This window comes from Triticum urartu, chromosome 1A, assembly GCF_056163025.1.
Source record: "Triticum urartu cultivar PI428250 chromosome 1A, HENAU_Tu73, whole genome shotgun sequence".
Classification (NCBI taxonomy): Eukaryota; Viridiplantae; Streptophyta; class Magnoliopsida; order Poales; family Poaceae; genus Triticum; species Triticum urartu.
Window position 1 is genome coordinate 39,667,202 of NC_141873.1, and position 12,456 is coordinate 39,679,657.

The window sequence follows — 12,456 nt, forward strand, 5'->3', positions numbered from 1 at the left end:
AAAACTGGAAAAAATAGCAATAATAAGTATTTTGTTGTAAGTAGAAACAAAATAAAATAGATAAAGCAACAAAGAAAACTAAAAAACTAAAAAAGTGTTTTCAAATTTGAAAACTAATGGCACTAACAGAAAGTTCATAATTTTTCTAAAACTAAAAGCAAAAAGAATTAAAAAATAAAGCAAAAAACAAAAGAAAATAAATAATGCAGAAAACAAAACAAAAAAACTAGAAAAAAATTAAAAATAGCAACAATAAGTAAAGAAAACAAAAAAACAAAAAAGTGTTTTCAAATTTGAAAACTAATGGCACTAACAGAAAGTTTATAATTTTTCTAAAACTAAAAGCAAAAAGAATTAAAAAATAAAGCAAAAAACAAAAGAAAATAAATAATGCAGAAAACAAAACAAAAAAACTGGGAAAAAATTAAAAATAGCAACAATAAGTAAAGAAAGCAAAAAAACAAAAAAATGCCTCCTACTGAGCCCCCACGGCCCGAATACGACTAGAAACCCTACCATGGGCCAGGATTCAGGCCTGTAGGAGACCTAGTAGGCCCACAGGCACAGACAGTGGATTTAGGCCCGTAAGCCTGCAGTAGAGAGGAGCTCGAAGTGGTCGGCTCGGCAGAGCTTATAAACCACTCCAAGCCCCTCTCGGCTAGCGAGGTGGGACTAAACATCCCACCGCACTGCGCCAGTTCTAGCATAAGGCCTTTGGTCCCGGTTGGTGCCAGCAACCGGGACTAAAGGGGGCATTGGTCACGGTTCGTGGCACAAACCGTGACCAATGCCCCCCTTTAGTCCCGGTTGGTGCCACCAACCGGGACCAAAGGCCACCGATTCCCGCCCTTTGGGCTGCTGAAAAGAGGCCTTTGGTCCCGGTTGGTGCCACCAACCGGGACCAAAGGCCGCTGGGACTAAAGGGGGGCATTGGTCACGGTTTGTGCCACGAACCGTTACCAATGCCTTTGGTATATAAGCCAGCACTTAGGAAATTTTCACATTTCCCTCGCAGTTGCCCCCGACGACGCCGAGCACATCGACGCCGCCAGGCTGCCCCAACGCCGCCCGCTGCCCCCGCCGTCGCCGTCGCCCGCGCCCCGAGTCGCCGTCGCCCGCGCCCCGAGTCGCCGTCGCCCGCGCCCTCACCCGACGCTGTCGCCCGCGCCCTCGCCTGACACCGTCGCCACGCGCCGCCGTCCCCTACCCCGACGCGCGCCGCCCCTGCCCCGTCGTCGTCGCCGTGCCGCCGTCCCCTGCCTCTGTGAGCACCGCACGTCTGCCGCCCCCGCCGCCGCCGTGCAATTTTTTATTATACATGCTATTTTTTACATGTTTTTAGATTTTTCATATATATATGTATGTATGTATTTTTTAGATATATGTATTTTTTGATGTATGTTCATAGATGTATGTATGTATTTTTTACATGTTTTTTGTATGTATGTATGTATTTTTTTCAATTGTAATGATGTTTTAAAAATACATATATGCAAAAATTAGATTTTTAATTAGAAATTTTTTATCTATATATGTTCTCTGATTTAGTACATTTTAGGTTAGTTTCATTTTAAAAAAAGTTTTATATATTTAGGAAGAAGGAATAGAAGGAAGAAGAAGGAAGAAAATGTTTTATATATGAGGGTCGAGAGGGGGTCGACGGTCGAGAGGGGGTCGTCGAACATGAGAGGAAGAAAAGGATAAAAAAAGAAGCGGCAGAAGAAAAAAAGAGGAGAAGAAAGAATAGAGGAGATCTTCTCCTTTATTCTTTCTTCTCCTCTTTTTTTTCCTTCTTCTTCCTCTTTTTTTATGAGGAACGAGGGTCGTCAAGGGTCGCCGAACATGAGAGGAAGAAGAGGATAAAAAAAGAAGAGGGAAAAGAGAAAAAAGAGGAGAGGAAAGAATAGAGGAGTTCTTCTCCTCTATTCTTTCTTCTCCTCTTTTTTTTATTCTTCTTCCTCTTTTTTTATCGGGAACAAGGGTCGTCGAGGGTCGCCGAGGGGTCGAGGGTCGAGAGGGGGTCGACAGACGCGAAGGGGTCGAGGGTCGAGTGGGGGTCTAGGGTCGCCGAGGGGTCGAGGGTCGTCGAACATGAGAGGAAGAAGAGGATAAAAAAAGAAGAGGAAGAAGAAGAAAAAGAAGAGAAGAAAGAATAGAGGAGTTCTTCTCCTCTATTCTTTCTTCTCCTCTTTTTTTCTTCTTCCTCTTTTTTTATCGGGAACGAGGGTCGTCGAGGGTCGCCGAGCGGTAGAGGAAACCCTAAATAGCAAGTATCGTCGGTGTGAGATACATGTGGCCGTCGGTGTCGGACAGTACATCCACGTCCCACAAGTGACGCGGGCTTCGACGCCCACGTCACTTGTGGGACGTGGATGTAGTGTCCGACACCGACGGCCACATGTATCTCACACCCACGATACTTGCTATTTAGGGTTTCCTCTACCGTTCGGCGACCCTCGACGACCCTCATTTCCGATAAAAAAAGAGGAAGAAGAAGAAAAAAAGTGGAGAAGAAAGATTTCTTCTTCTCTTTTTCTTCTTCTTCTTCCTCTTTATTTTATCGGGAACGAGGGTCGTCGAGGGTCAGGGTCGCCGAGCGGTAGAGGAAACCCTAAATAGCAAGTATCGTCGATGTGAGATACATGTGGCCGTCGGTGTCGGATAGTACATCCACGTCCCACAAGTGACGCGGGCTTCGACGCCCACGTCACTTGTGGAATGTGGATGTAGTGTCCGACACCGACGGCCACATGTATCTCACACCCATGATACTTGCTATTTAGGGTTTCCTCTACCGCTCGGTGACCCTCGACGACCCTCGTTCCCGATAAAAAAAAGAGGAAGAAGAAGAAAAAAAGAGGAGAAGAAAGAATAGAGGAGTTCTTACTCCTCTATTCTTTCTCTTTTTTTTCTTCTTCCTCTTCTTTTTTTATCCTTGAAGCGTTGTCGAGGCCACCCCAAACCCTAGAGAAGCAGCGTCGAGGCCACCCCAAACCCTAGAGAAGCAGCGTCGAGGCCACTAATTAATATTAGTTCTACGTTTGCCACTAATATATCCATCTGTCATGTTTGAATAATAATTGCCATGTTGTAAATATTTGTAGAAACTATGGACACCGCCCGAGACGAAGTACAAGTAGAGTTGTTGGGGGACATAATCGCACGAGGAAGTGATGCCGTCTGCTCGTTGTTTCTCAACGACACCGATGGTCTGGAAGTAGCTGGCTATGATTATGATGGCTCCGGTGACCTAATGCCGGTGCAAGAAGGAGACCGTGAGGACGGCTCCGGTGACCCAATGCCAGTGCAAGAAGGAGACCGTGATGACGTCTCCGGTGACCGAACCGAGTCCGGCCAGGTATTGTTGGGGAACGTAGTAATTTCAAAAAAATTCCTACGCACACGCAAGATCATGGTGATGCATAGCAACGAGAGGGGAGAGTGTTGTCTACGTACCCTCGTAGACCGAAGCGGAAGCGTTGACGCAACGTAGAGGAAGTAGTCGTACGTCTTCCCGGTCCAACCGATCCAAGCACCGTTACTCCGGCACCTCCGAGTTCTTGGCACACATTCAGCTCGATGACGCTCCCCGGGCTCCGATCCAGCAAAGCTTCGGGGAGGAGTTCCGTCAGCACGACGGCGTGGTGACGATCTTGATGTTCAACCATCGCAGGGCTTCGCCTAAGCACCGCTACAATATGACCGAGGTGGAATATGGTGGAGGGGGGCACCGCACACGGCTAAGGAACGATCACGAAGATCAACTTGTGTGTCTATGGGGTGCCCCCTGCCCCCGTATATAAAGGAGTGGAGGAGGGGAGGGCCGACCCTCTCTATGGCGCGCCCTAGGGGAGTCCTACTCCCACCGGGAGTAGGATTACCCCTTTCCTAGTCCAACTAGGAGTCCTTCCAAGTAGTAGGAGTAGGAGACAAGGAAGGGGAAGAGGGAAGAGAAGGAAGGAGGGGGCGCAGCCCCTCCCCCTAGTCCAATTCGGACTAGGCCTTGGGGGGGCGCGCGGCCTGCCTCTCCCTCTCCCCTAAAGCCCAATAAGGCCCATATACTTCTTCTCTTGTATTCCCGTAACTCCCCGGTACTCCGAAAAATACCCGAACCACTCGGAACCTTTCCGATGTCCAAATATAGTCGCCCAATATATCGATCTTTACGTCTCGACCATTTCGAGACTCCTCGTCATGTCCCCGATCTCATCCAGGACTCCGAACTCCTTCTGTACATCAAAACTCATAAACTCATAATATAACTGTCATCGAAACCTTAAGCGTGCGGACCCTACGGGTTTGAGAACAATGTAGACATGACCGAGACATGTCTCCGGTCAATAACCAATAGCGGAACCTGGATGCTCATATTGGCTCCTACATATTCTACGAAGATCTTTATCGGTCAGACCGCATAACAACATACGTTGTTCCCTTTGTCATCGGTATGTTACTTGCCCGAGATTCGATCGTCGGTATCTCAATACCTAGTTCAATCTCGTTACCGGCAAGTCTCTTTACTCGTTCGGTAATACATCATCTCACAACTAACTCATTAGTTGCAATGCTTGCAAGGCTTATGTGATGTGCATTACCGAGAGGGCCCAGAGAAACCTCTCCAACAATCGGAGTGACAAATCCTAATCTTGAAATACGCCAACCCAACATGTACCTTTGGAGACACCTGTAGAGCTCCTTTATAATAACCCAGTTACGTTCTGACGTTTGGTAGCACACAAAGTGTTCCTCCGACAAACGGGAGTTGCATAATCTCATAGTCATAGGAACATGTATAAGTCATGAAGAAAGCAATAACCACATACTAAATGATCGGGTGCTAAGCTAATGGAATGGGTCATGTCAATCACATCATTCTCCTAATGATGTGATCCCGTTAATCAAATAACAACTCTTTGTCTATGGTTAGGAAACATAACCATCTTTGATTAACGAGCTAGTCTAGTAGAGGCATACTAGTGACACTCTGTTTGTCTATGTATTCACACATGTATTATGTTTCCGGTTAATACAATTCTAGCATGAATAATAAACATTTATCATGAAATAAGGAAATAAATAATAACTTTATTATTGCCTCTAGGGCATATTTCCTTCAGTCTCCCACTTGCACTAGAGTCAATAATCTAGTTCACATTTCTATGTGATTTAACACCAATAGTTCACATCATTATGTGACCAACACTCAAAGGGTTTACTAGAGTCAATAATCTAGTTCACATCGCTATGTGATTAACACCCAAAGAGTACTAAGGTGTGATTATGTTTTGCCTGTGAGAGAAGTTTAGTCAACGGGTCTGCCATATTCCGATCCGTATGTATTTTCCAAATTTCCATGTCAATAATGCTCTGCACAGAGCTACTCTAGCTAATTGCTCCCACTTTCAATATGCATCCAGATTGAGACTTAGAATCATCTGGATCAGTGTCATAGTTTGCATCAACGTAACCCTTTACGACGAACCTTTTGTCACCTCCATAATCGAGAAACATATCCTTATTCCACTAAGGATAATTTTGACCGCTGTCTAGTGATCTACTTCCTAGATCACTATTGTATTCCCTCGCTTAACACAGTGTAGGGTATACAACAGATCTGGTACACAGCATGGCATACTTTATAGAATCTATGGCCGAGGCATAGGGAATGACTTTCATTCTCTTTCTATCTTCTGTCGTGGTTGGGCTTTGAGTCTTACTCAATTTCACACCATGCAACACAGGCAAGAACTCTTTCTTTGACTGTTCCATTTTGAACTACTTCAAAATCTTGTCAAGGTATGTACTCATTGAAAAAACTTATCAAGCGTCTTGATCTATCTCTATAGATCTTGATGCTCAATATGTAAGCAGCTTTACTGAGGTCTTTCTTTGAAAAACTCCTTTCAAATATTCCTTTATGATTTCCAGAAAATTATACATTATTTCCGATCAACAATATGTCGTTCACATATACTTATCAGAAATGCTGTAGTACTCCCACTCACTTTCTTGTAAATACAGGCTTCACCGCAAGTCTGTATAAAACTATATGCTTTGATCAACTTATCAAAGCGTATATTCCAACTCCGAGATTCTTGCACCAGTCCATAGATGGATCGCTGGAGCTTGCATATTTAGTTAACACCTTTAGGATTGACAAAACCTTCTAGTTGCATCATATACAACTCTTCTTTAGTAAATCCATTAAGGAATGCAGTTTTGTTTATCCATTTGCCAGATTTCATAAAATGCGGCAATTGCTAACATGATTCGGACAGACTTAAGCATAGATACGAGTGAGAAAATCTCATCGTAGTCAACACCTTGAACTTGTCGAAAACCTTTTGCGACAATTCTAGCTTTGTAGATAGTAACACTACTATCAGCGTCCGTATTCCTCTTGAAGATCCATTTATTTTCTATGGCTTGCCGATCATCGGGCAAATCCATCAAAGTCCATACTTTGTTCTCATACATGGATCATATCTCAGATTTCATGGCCTCAAACCATTTCGCGGAATCTGGGCTCATCATCGCTTCCTCATAGTTCGCAAGTTCGTCATGGTCTAGTAACATGACTTCCAGAACAGGATTACCGTACCACTCTGGTGCGGATCTCACTCTGGTTTACCTATGAGATTCGGTAGTAACTTGATCTGAAGTTACATGATCATCATCATTAGCTTCCTCACTAATTGGTGTAGTAGTCACAGGAACAGACTTCTGTATAAACTACTTTCCAATAAGGGAGCAGGTACAGTTACCTCATCAAGTTATACTTTCCTCCCACTCACTTCTTTCGAGAGAAAATCCTTCTCTAGAAAAACTCCGAATTTAGCAACAAAAGTCTTGCCTTCGGATTTGTGATAGAAGGTGTACCCAACAGTCTCCTTTGGGTATCCTATGAAGACATATTTCTCCGATTTGGGTTTGAGCTTATTAGGATGAAACTTTTCATATAAGCATCACAACCCCAAACTTTAAGAAACGACAACTTTGGTTTCTTGCCAAACCACAGTTCAGATTGTGTCGTCTCAACGGACTTAGATGGTGCCCTATTTAACGTGAATGCAGCTGTCTCTAATACATAACCCCAAAACGATAGTGGTAGATCGGTAAGAGACATCATAGATCGCACCATATCTAATAAAGTACAGTTATGACGTTCGGACACACCATTATGCTGTGGTGTTCTAGGTGGCGTGAGTAGTGAAACTATTTCACATTGTTTTTAACTGAAGGCCAAACTCGTAACTCAAATATTTTAATTCTGCGATCATATCGTAGAAACTTTCATTTTTGTTACGATGATTCTCCACTTCACTCTGAAATTCTTTGAATTTTTCAACTGTTTCAGACTTGTGTTTCATTAAGTAGATATACCCATATCTGCTCAAATCATCTGTGAAGAAAAATAATGATACCTGCCACGAGCCTTAATATTCATCGGACCACATACATCAGTATGTATGATTTCCAACAAATCTGTCGCTCGCTCCATTGTTCCGGAGAACGGAGTCTTAGTCATCTTGCCCATGAGGCATGGTTCGCAAGCATCAACTGATTCATAATCAAGTGATTCCAAAAGCCCATCAGCATGGAGTTTCTTCATGCGCTTTACACCAATATGACCTAAACGGCAGTGCCACAAATAAGTTGCACTATCATTATTAACTTTGCATCTTTTGGCTTCAATATCATGAATATGTGTATCACTACGATCGAGATCCAACGAACCATTTTCATTGGGTGTGTAACCATATAAGGTTTTATTCATATAAACAGAACAACAATTTATTCTCTTACTTAAATGAATAACCGCATTGCAACAATTTATGCTCAACGCAAACACCAAATAACACTTATTTAGGTTCAACACTAATCCCGAAAGTATAGGGAGTGTGCGATGATGATCATATCAATCTTGAAACCACTTCCAACACACATCGTCACTTCACCCTTAACTAGTCTCTGTTCATTCTGCAACTCCCGTTTCGAGTTACTACTCTTAGCAACTGAACTAGTATCAAATACTGAGGGGTTGCTATAAACACTAGTAAAGTACACATCAATAACATGTATATCAAATATACTTATGTTCACTTTGCCATCCTTCTTATCCGCCAAATACTTGGGGCAGTTCCGCTTCCAGTGACCAGTCCCTTTGCAGTAGAAGCACTTAGTCTCAGGCTTAGGATCAGACTTGGGCTTCTTCACTTGAGCAGCAACTTGCTTGCCGTTCTTCTTGAAGTCCCCCTTCTTCCCTTTGCCCTTTTCTTGAAACTAGTGGTCTTGTCAACCATCAACACTTGATGTTTTTCTTGATTTCTACCTTCGTTGATTTCAGCATCACGAAGAGCTTGGGAGTTGTTTCCATTATCCCTTGCATATTATAGTTCATCACGAAGTTCTACTAACTTGGTGATGGTGACTAGAGAATTCTGTCAATCACTATCTTATCTGGAAGATTAACTCCCACTTGTTTCAAGCGATTGTAGTACCCAGACAATCTGAGCACATGCTCACTAGTTGAGCGATTCTCCTCCATCTTTTAGCTATAGAACTTGTTGGAAACTTCATATCTCTCAACTCGGGTATTTGCTTGAAATATTAACTTCAACTCCTGGAACATCTCATATGGTCCATGACGTTCAAAACGTCTTTGAAGTCCCGATTCTAAGCCATTAAGCATGGTGCACTAAACTATCAAGTAGTCATCATATTGAGCTAGCCAAACGTTCATAACGTCTGCATCTGCTCCTGCAATAGGTCTGTCACCTAGCGGTGCATCAAGGACATAATTCTTCTGTGCAGCAATGAGGATAAACCTCAGATCACAGATCCAATCCGCATCATTGCTACTAACATCTTTCAACATAGTTTTTCTCTAGGAACATATCAAAATAAACATAGGGAAGCAACAACGCGTGCTATTGATCTACAACATAGATATGCTAATACTATCAGGACTAAGTTCATGATAAATTTAAGTTCAATTAATCATATTACTTAAGAACTCCCACTTAGATAGAAATCTCTCTAATCCTCTAAGTAATCACGTGATCCAAATCAACTAAACCATAACCGATCATCACATGAAATGGAGTACCTTTCAATGGTGAACATCACTATGTTGATCATATCTACTATATGATTCACGCTCGACCTTTCGGTCTCAGTGTCCCGAGGCCATATCTGCATATGCTAGGCTCGTCAAGTTTAACCTGAGTATTCCGCGTGTGCAAAACTGTCTTGCACCCGTTGTAGATGGACGTAGAGCTTATCACACCCGATCATCACGTGGTGTCTGGGCACGACGAACTTTGGCAACGGTGCATACACAGGGAGAACAGTTTTATCTTGAAATTTAGTGAGAGATCATCTTATAATGCTACCGTCAATCAAAGCAAAATAAGATGCATAAAAGATAAACATCATATGTAATCAAAATATGTGACATGATATGGCCATCATCATCTTGTGCCTATGATCTCCATCTCCAAAGTACCGTCATGATCTCTATCGTCACCGACATGACTGTCAGGACCGGATTTTCGGGATATAATTTCCAGAAAATGGACCTTGTGCTCACCAGCCCCAGGATTACTGTTAGCTGATGAGGCACCAACTTGATATAGAAATTCCAAGCAAAAGTACATAATATGTAGTACAAGACCACTCTGGCCTGTGAGTACAACAAAAGGTTTCTAGGGGTTGATGGCGGAAGCGGTTTGTGGTTCACCACGGTCTATGGGACTCCATTTCCCACAGGAACAGCTGACCAGGTTAACTCCTATCTTCGCGAGGCTGCTATCACCGTTGCTTAGGTTCCGAGACTGTCATCGCAACGCTCCTCTCCAAGCAAGCAATCTGGCCAAGACAATAGCCAGGGACAAGCCAGTGAGTAATTTTGAATGTACTCGCAAACATTATGAACACGGGTATAATATAGCAACCGATAACCATGCTCTGAAAACACTCTACAATCACGACGTCAGTCATGAAAATGGAATCCCTGATGTATGCAAGTAGGTTATTTATATGCAAGATGTATAGGCAATAATAGAATAGTAATAAAGTGCACCGATCGGATGTCTGATGCGACGTCTCGAAAGGATAGTAAAAGTGAGCATGCCTCAGTCGGGCGTCTCAGCGACACCACATAAAGGGCTTATAAAGTGAATAAAATAACAAGCATGCCACAGTCGGGCGTCTGAGCGACACCACATAAAGGGCTTATAAAGTAAATAAATAACAAGCATGCCACAGTCGGGCGTCTGAGCGACACCACATAAAGGGCTTAGAAACTGAATAAAATAACAAGCATGCCATAGTCGGGCGTCTGAGCGACACCACATAAAGGGCTTATAAATTAAATAAATAATCACCGTGAATATCCGGGAGGTAGAACCGTCCCAAGGATATTCATTACTTCAAACAATATACTTGGTTACTCCACAACAATAAAAGTCATAACAATCATATATCACAAGTAAAAATCCATATGTTCTGGTTTAACAGTTTCACCTCCGAAGATCGACACTAAGACCGACACTTGACCCATCCCAGACTGTAGTCCTTAACCATGGACACGGCTATTCGAATAGGTTTAATACCTCTGCAGAGGGTGTACTCTTTACCCACGAGTAACGGAATTCTTTAGTCCATCGGAACTAATTCCGTCTATGGTCTTTTAGTCGAAAACACGCCTGACTTGCACACACCAGCTTAACTTTACTCGTGTTTGGAATCACCCATGACACCTATTAAGCAAAACTCTAAGTGGGGAGGCTACAACCTCGCGTAGCATGGGATCAAATTTCTATCGCGCGCTCTAAGGGGTGCCCCCCTCCCGGTCCCAACTGGAAACACCCATGCCCCCGGACCAGGTGGCATGCCTACCGGCTACAACCGGTATCTTCCACCATGGCCTCTCTGTACGGTGTGTGCTAAGACAGGGGTTGACAACTTACTGAACCGTACCCTACCTACGGCAGGGACAAGTGGCAGCACGAAACAAGTATGGGGGTTACCGGAACAAGACTCGATCTACGGCCGACTCAGGAGGCTTAAGTATTTCCTGCATGATTAGCTCAAGAATAATATTTCACATCCATCATACACCACCACCACTCATCATACCTTCCCCTGCCCTACCGGTCATAACCGTCTCGACTAGGGATAAGCTCGGGTCTACTCAAGACAGAGGCTTTCCCGGATCCTTCCCGGTAGGCATGAGAGGCATATGGGGGTGATTGCTATCATAAGCATATCCATTTCCAACAGCATGTATTTTCATTATGCACTCAATGCGTATGATCATGTCGTTATAAAAATAATTAATGCTCCATGTCGAGGTGGTATTTAACCGCATCAAACAGTCCCCAAAATATTACGCCAGGGTTCAGAATGCTTGCCTTCAAGTTGTGGAGAGGTGGGGGTGCTCTCCAAAACTTTTTGAAAGTTATCTTCTCTTCCAAAAATCCTATTTTGAAAATATTGGAATTAACACACAATTTCAAAACAGCAGAAAAAAGTTATTTGAATTTTTTTCAAATAAATCTTAAAATAAACTAGACAGCATTTGAGAGATGTAGGAAAAAGAATCAATTCATTTGGAGTTATATTTAAAAAGTTATAGCCAGTCAAAGATTTGGTCAAAATCTGTTTTTAAATAAAGATATAAAAGAAAACGCTTCAGACAGGAATACATTTTCGGAGCGGAGGAAACGTACTGGGGTGGTTTATGTTTTCACTTAAACACGTGGACCGGTGCGGGGGTCACTGACAGTGGGCCCAGGGGGCCCACTAGTCAGGTTTGACCAGGCCCCTTTCCCTCTTCTTCCTTTGCCCGAGCGGGAGGCGGGGCTCCGGCGACGCTCGCCGGCGAACGGCGGCACCTCTCGAGAAACGGAGGCCACCCGCGGGCTCAGGGGATCGAGGCGGTCCCTCCGGTGGTCATCACGGTCCCTGGGGTGGTCGGAGCTGCCGGCGGCGGGCTCCGCAGCGGGTGGTGGCCGTCGGGCAAAGTGAGTTTTCGCCTGCGGCGAGCCCCGAGCAAAATTGAGTAGGGGGTTGGACTCACGAGAGGGAGAGGAAGCTCCTGGTGAAGAGAGTGGAGAGGGGGAGGCCCTGGTGGCGCCGGAATGGCCGGGGCAGTGGTGGCGGCAGGAGTTGCCGGAGAGGAAGAAGACGACCCCCCTGGTCTTCCTACTGCTACGGGTGGGTCGGTGAGGGAGTGAGAGAGGCTGCTTGAGGCCTGGACGAGCTCGGGGGTACTATTTATAGTGCATCCATGGCGGTTCCGTGGTCGAGGATAAGGTCGCCGGCGAACTGCCTCTCTGTAGTGGTCAGGGCGATGTGGCGGCGACGAGAGCTTACTGACAAGCGAGGGGATAAGCTTGCGTGACTTCTAGGGGAAAGTGGTGAGCCGGGGTGGCTCGGGCGGCGCCGACC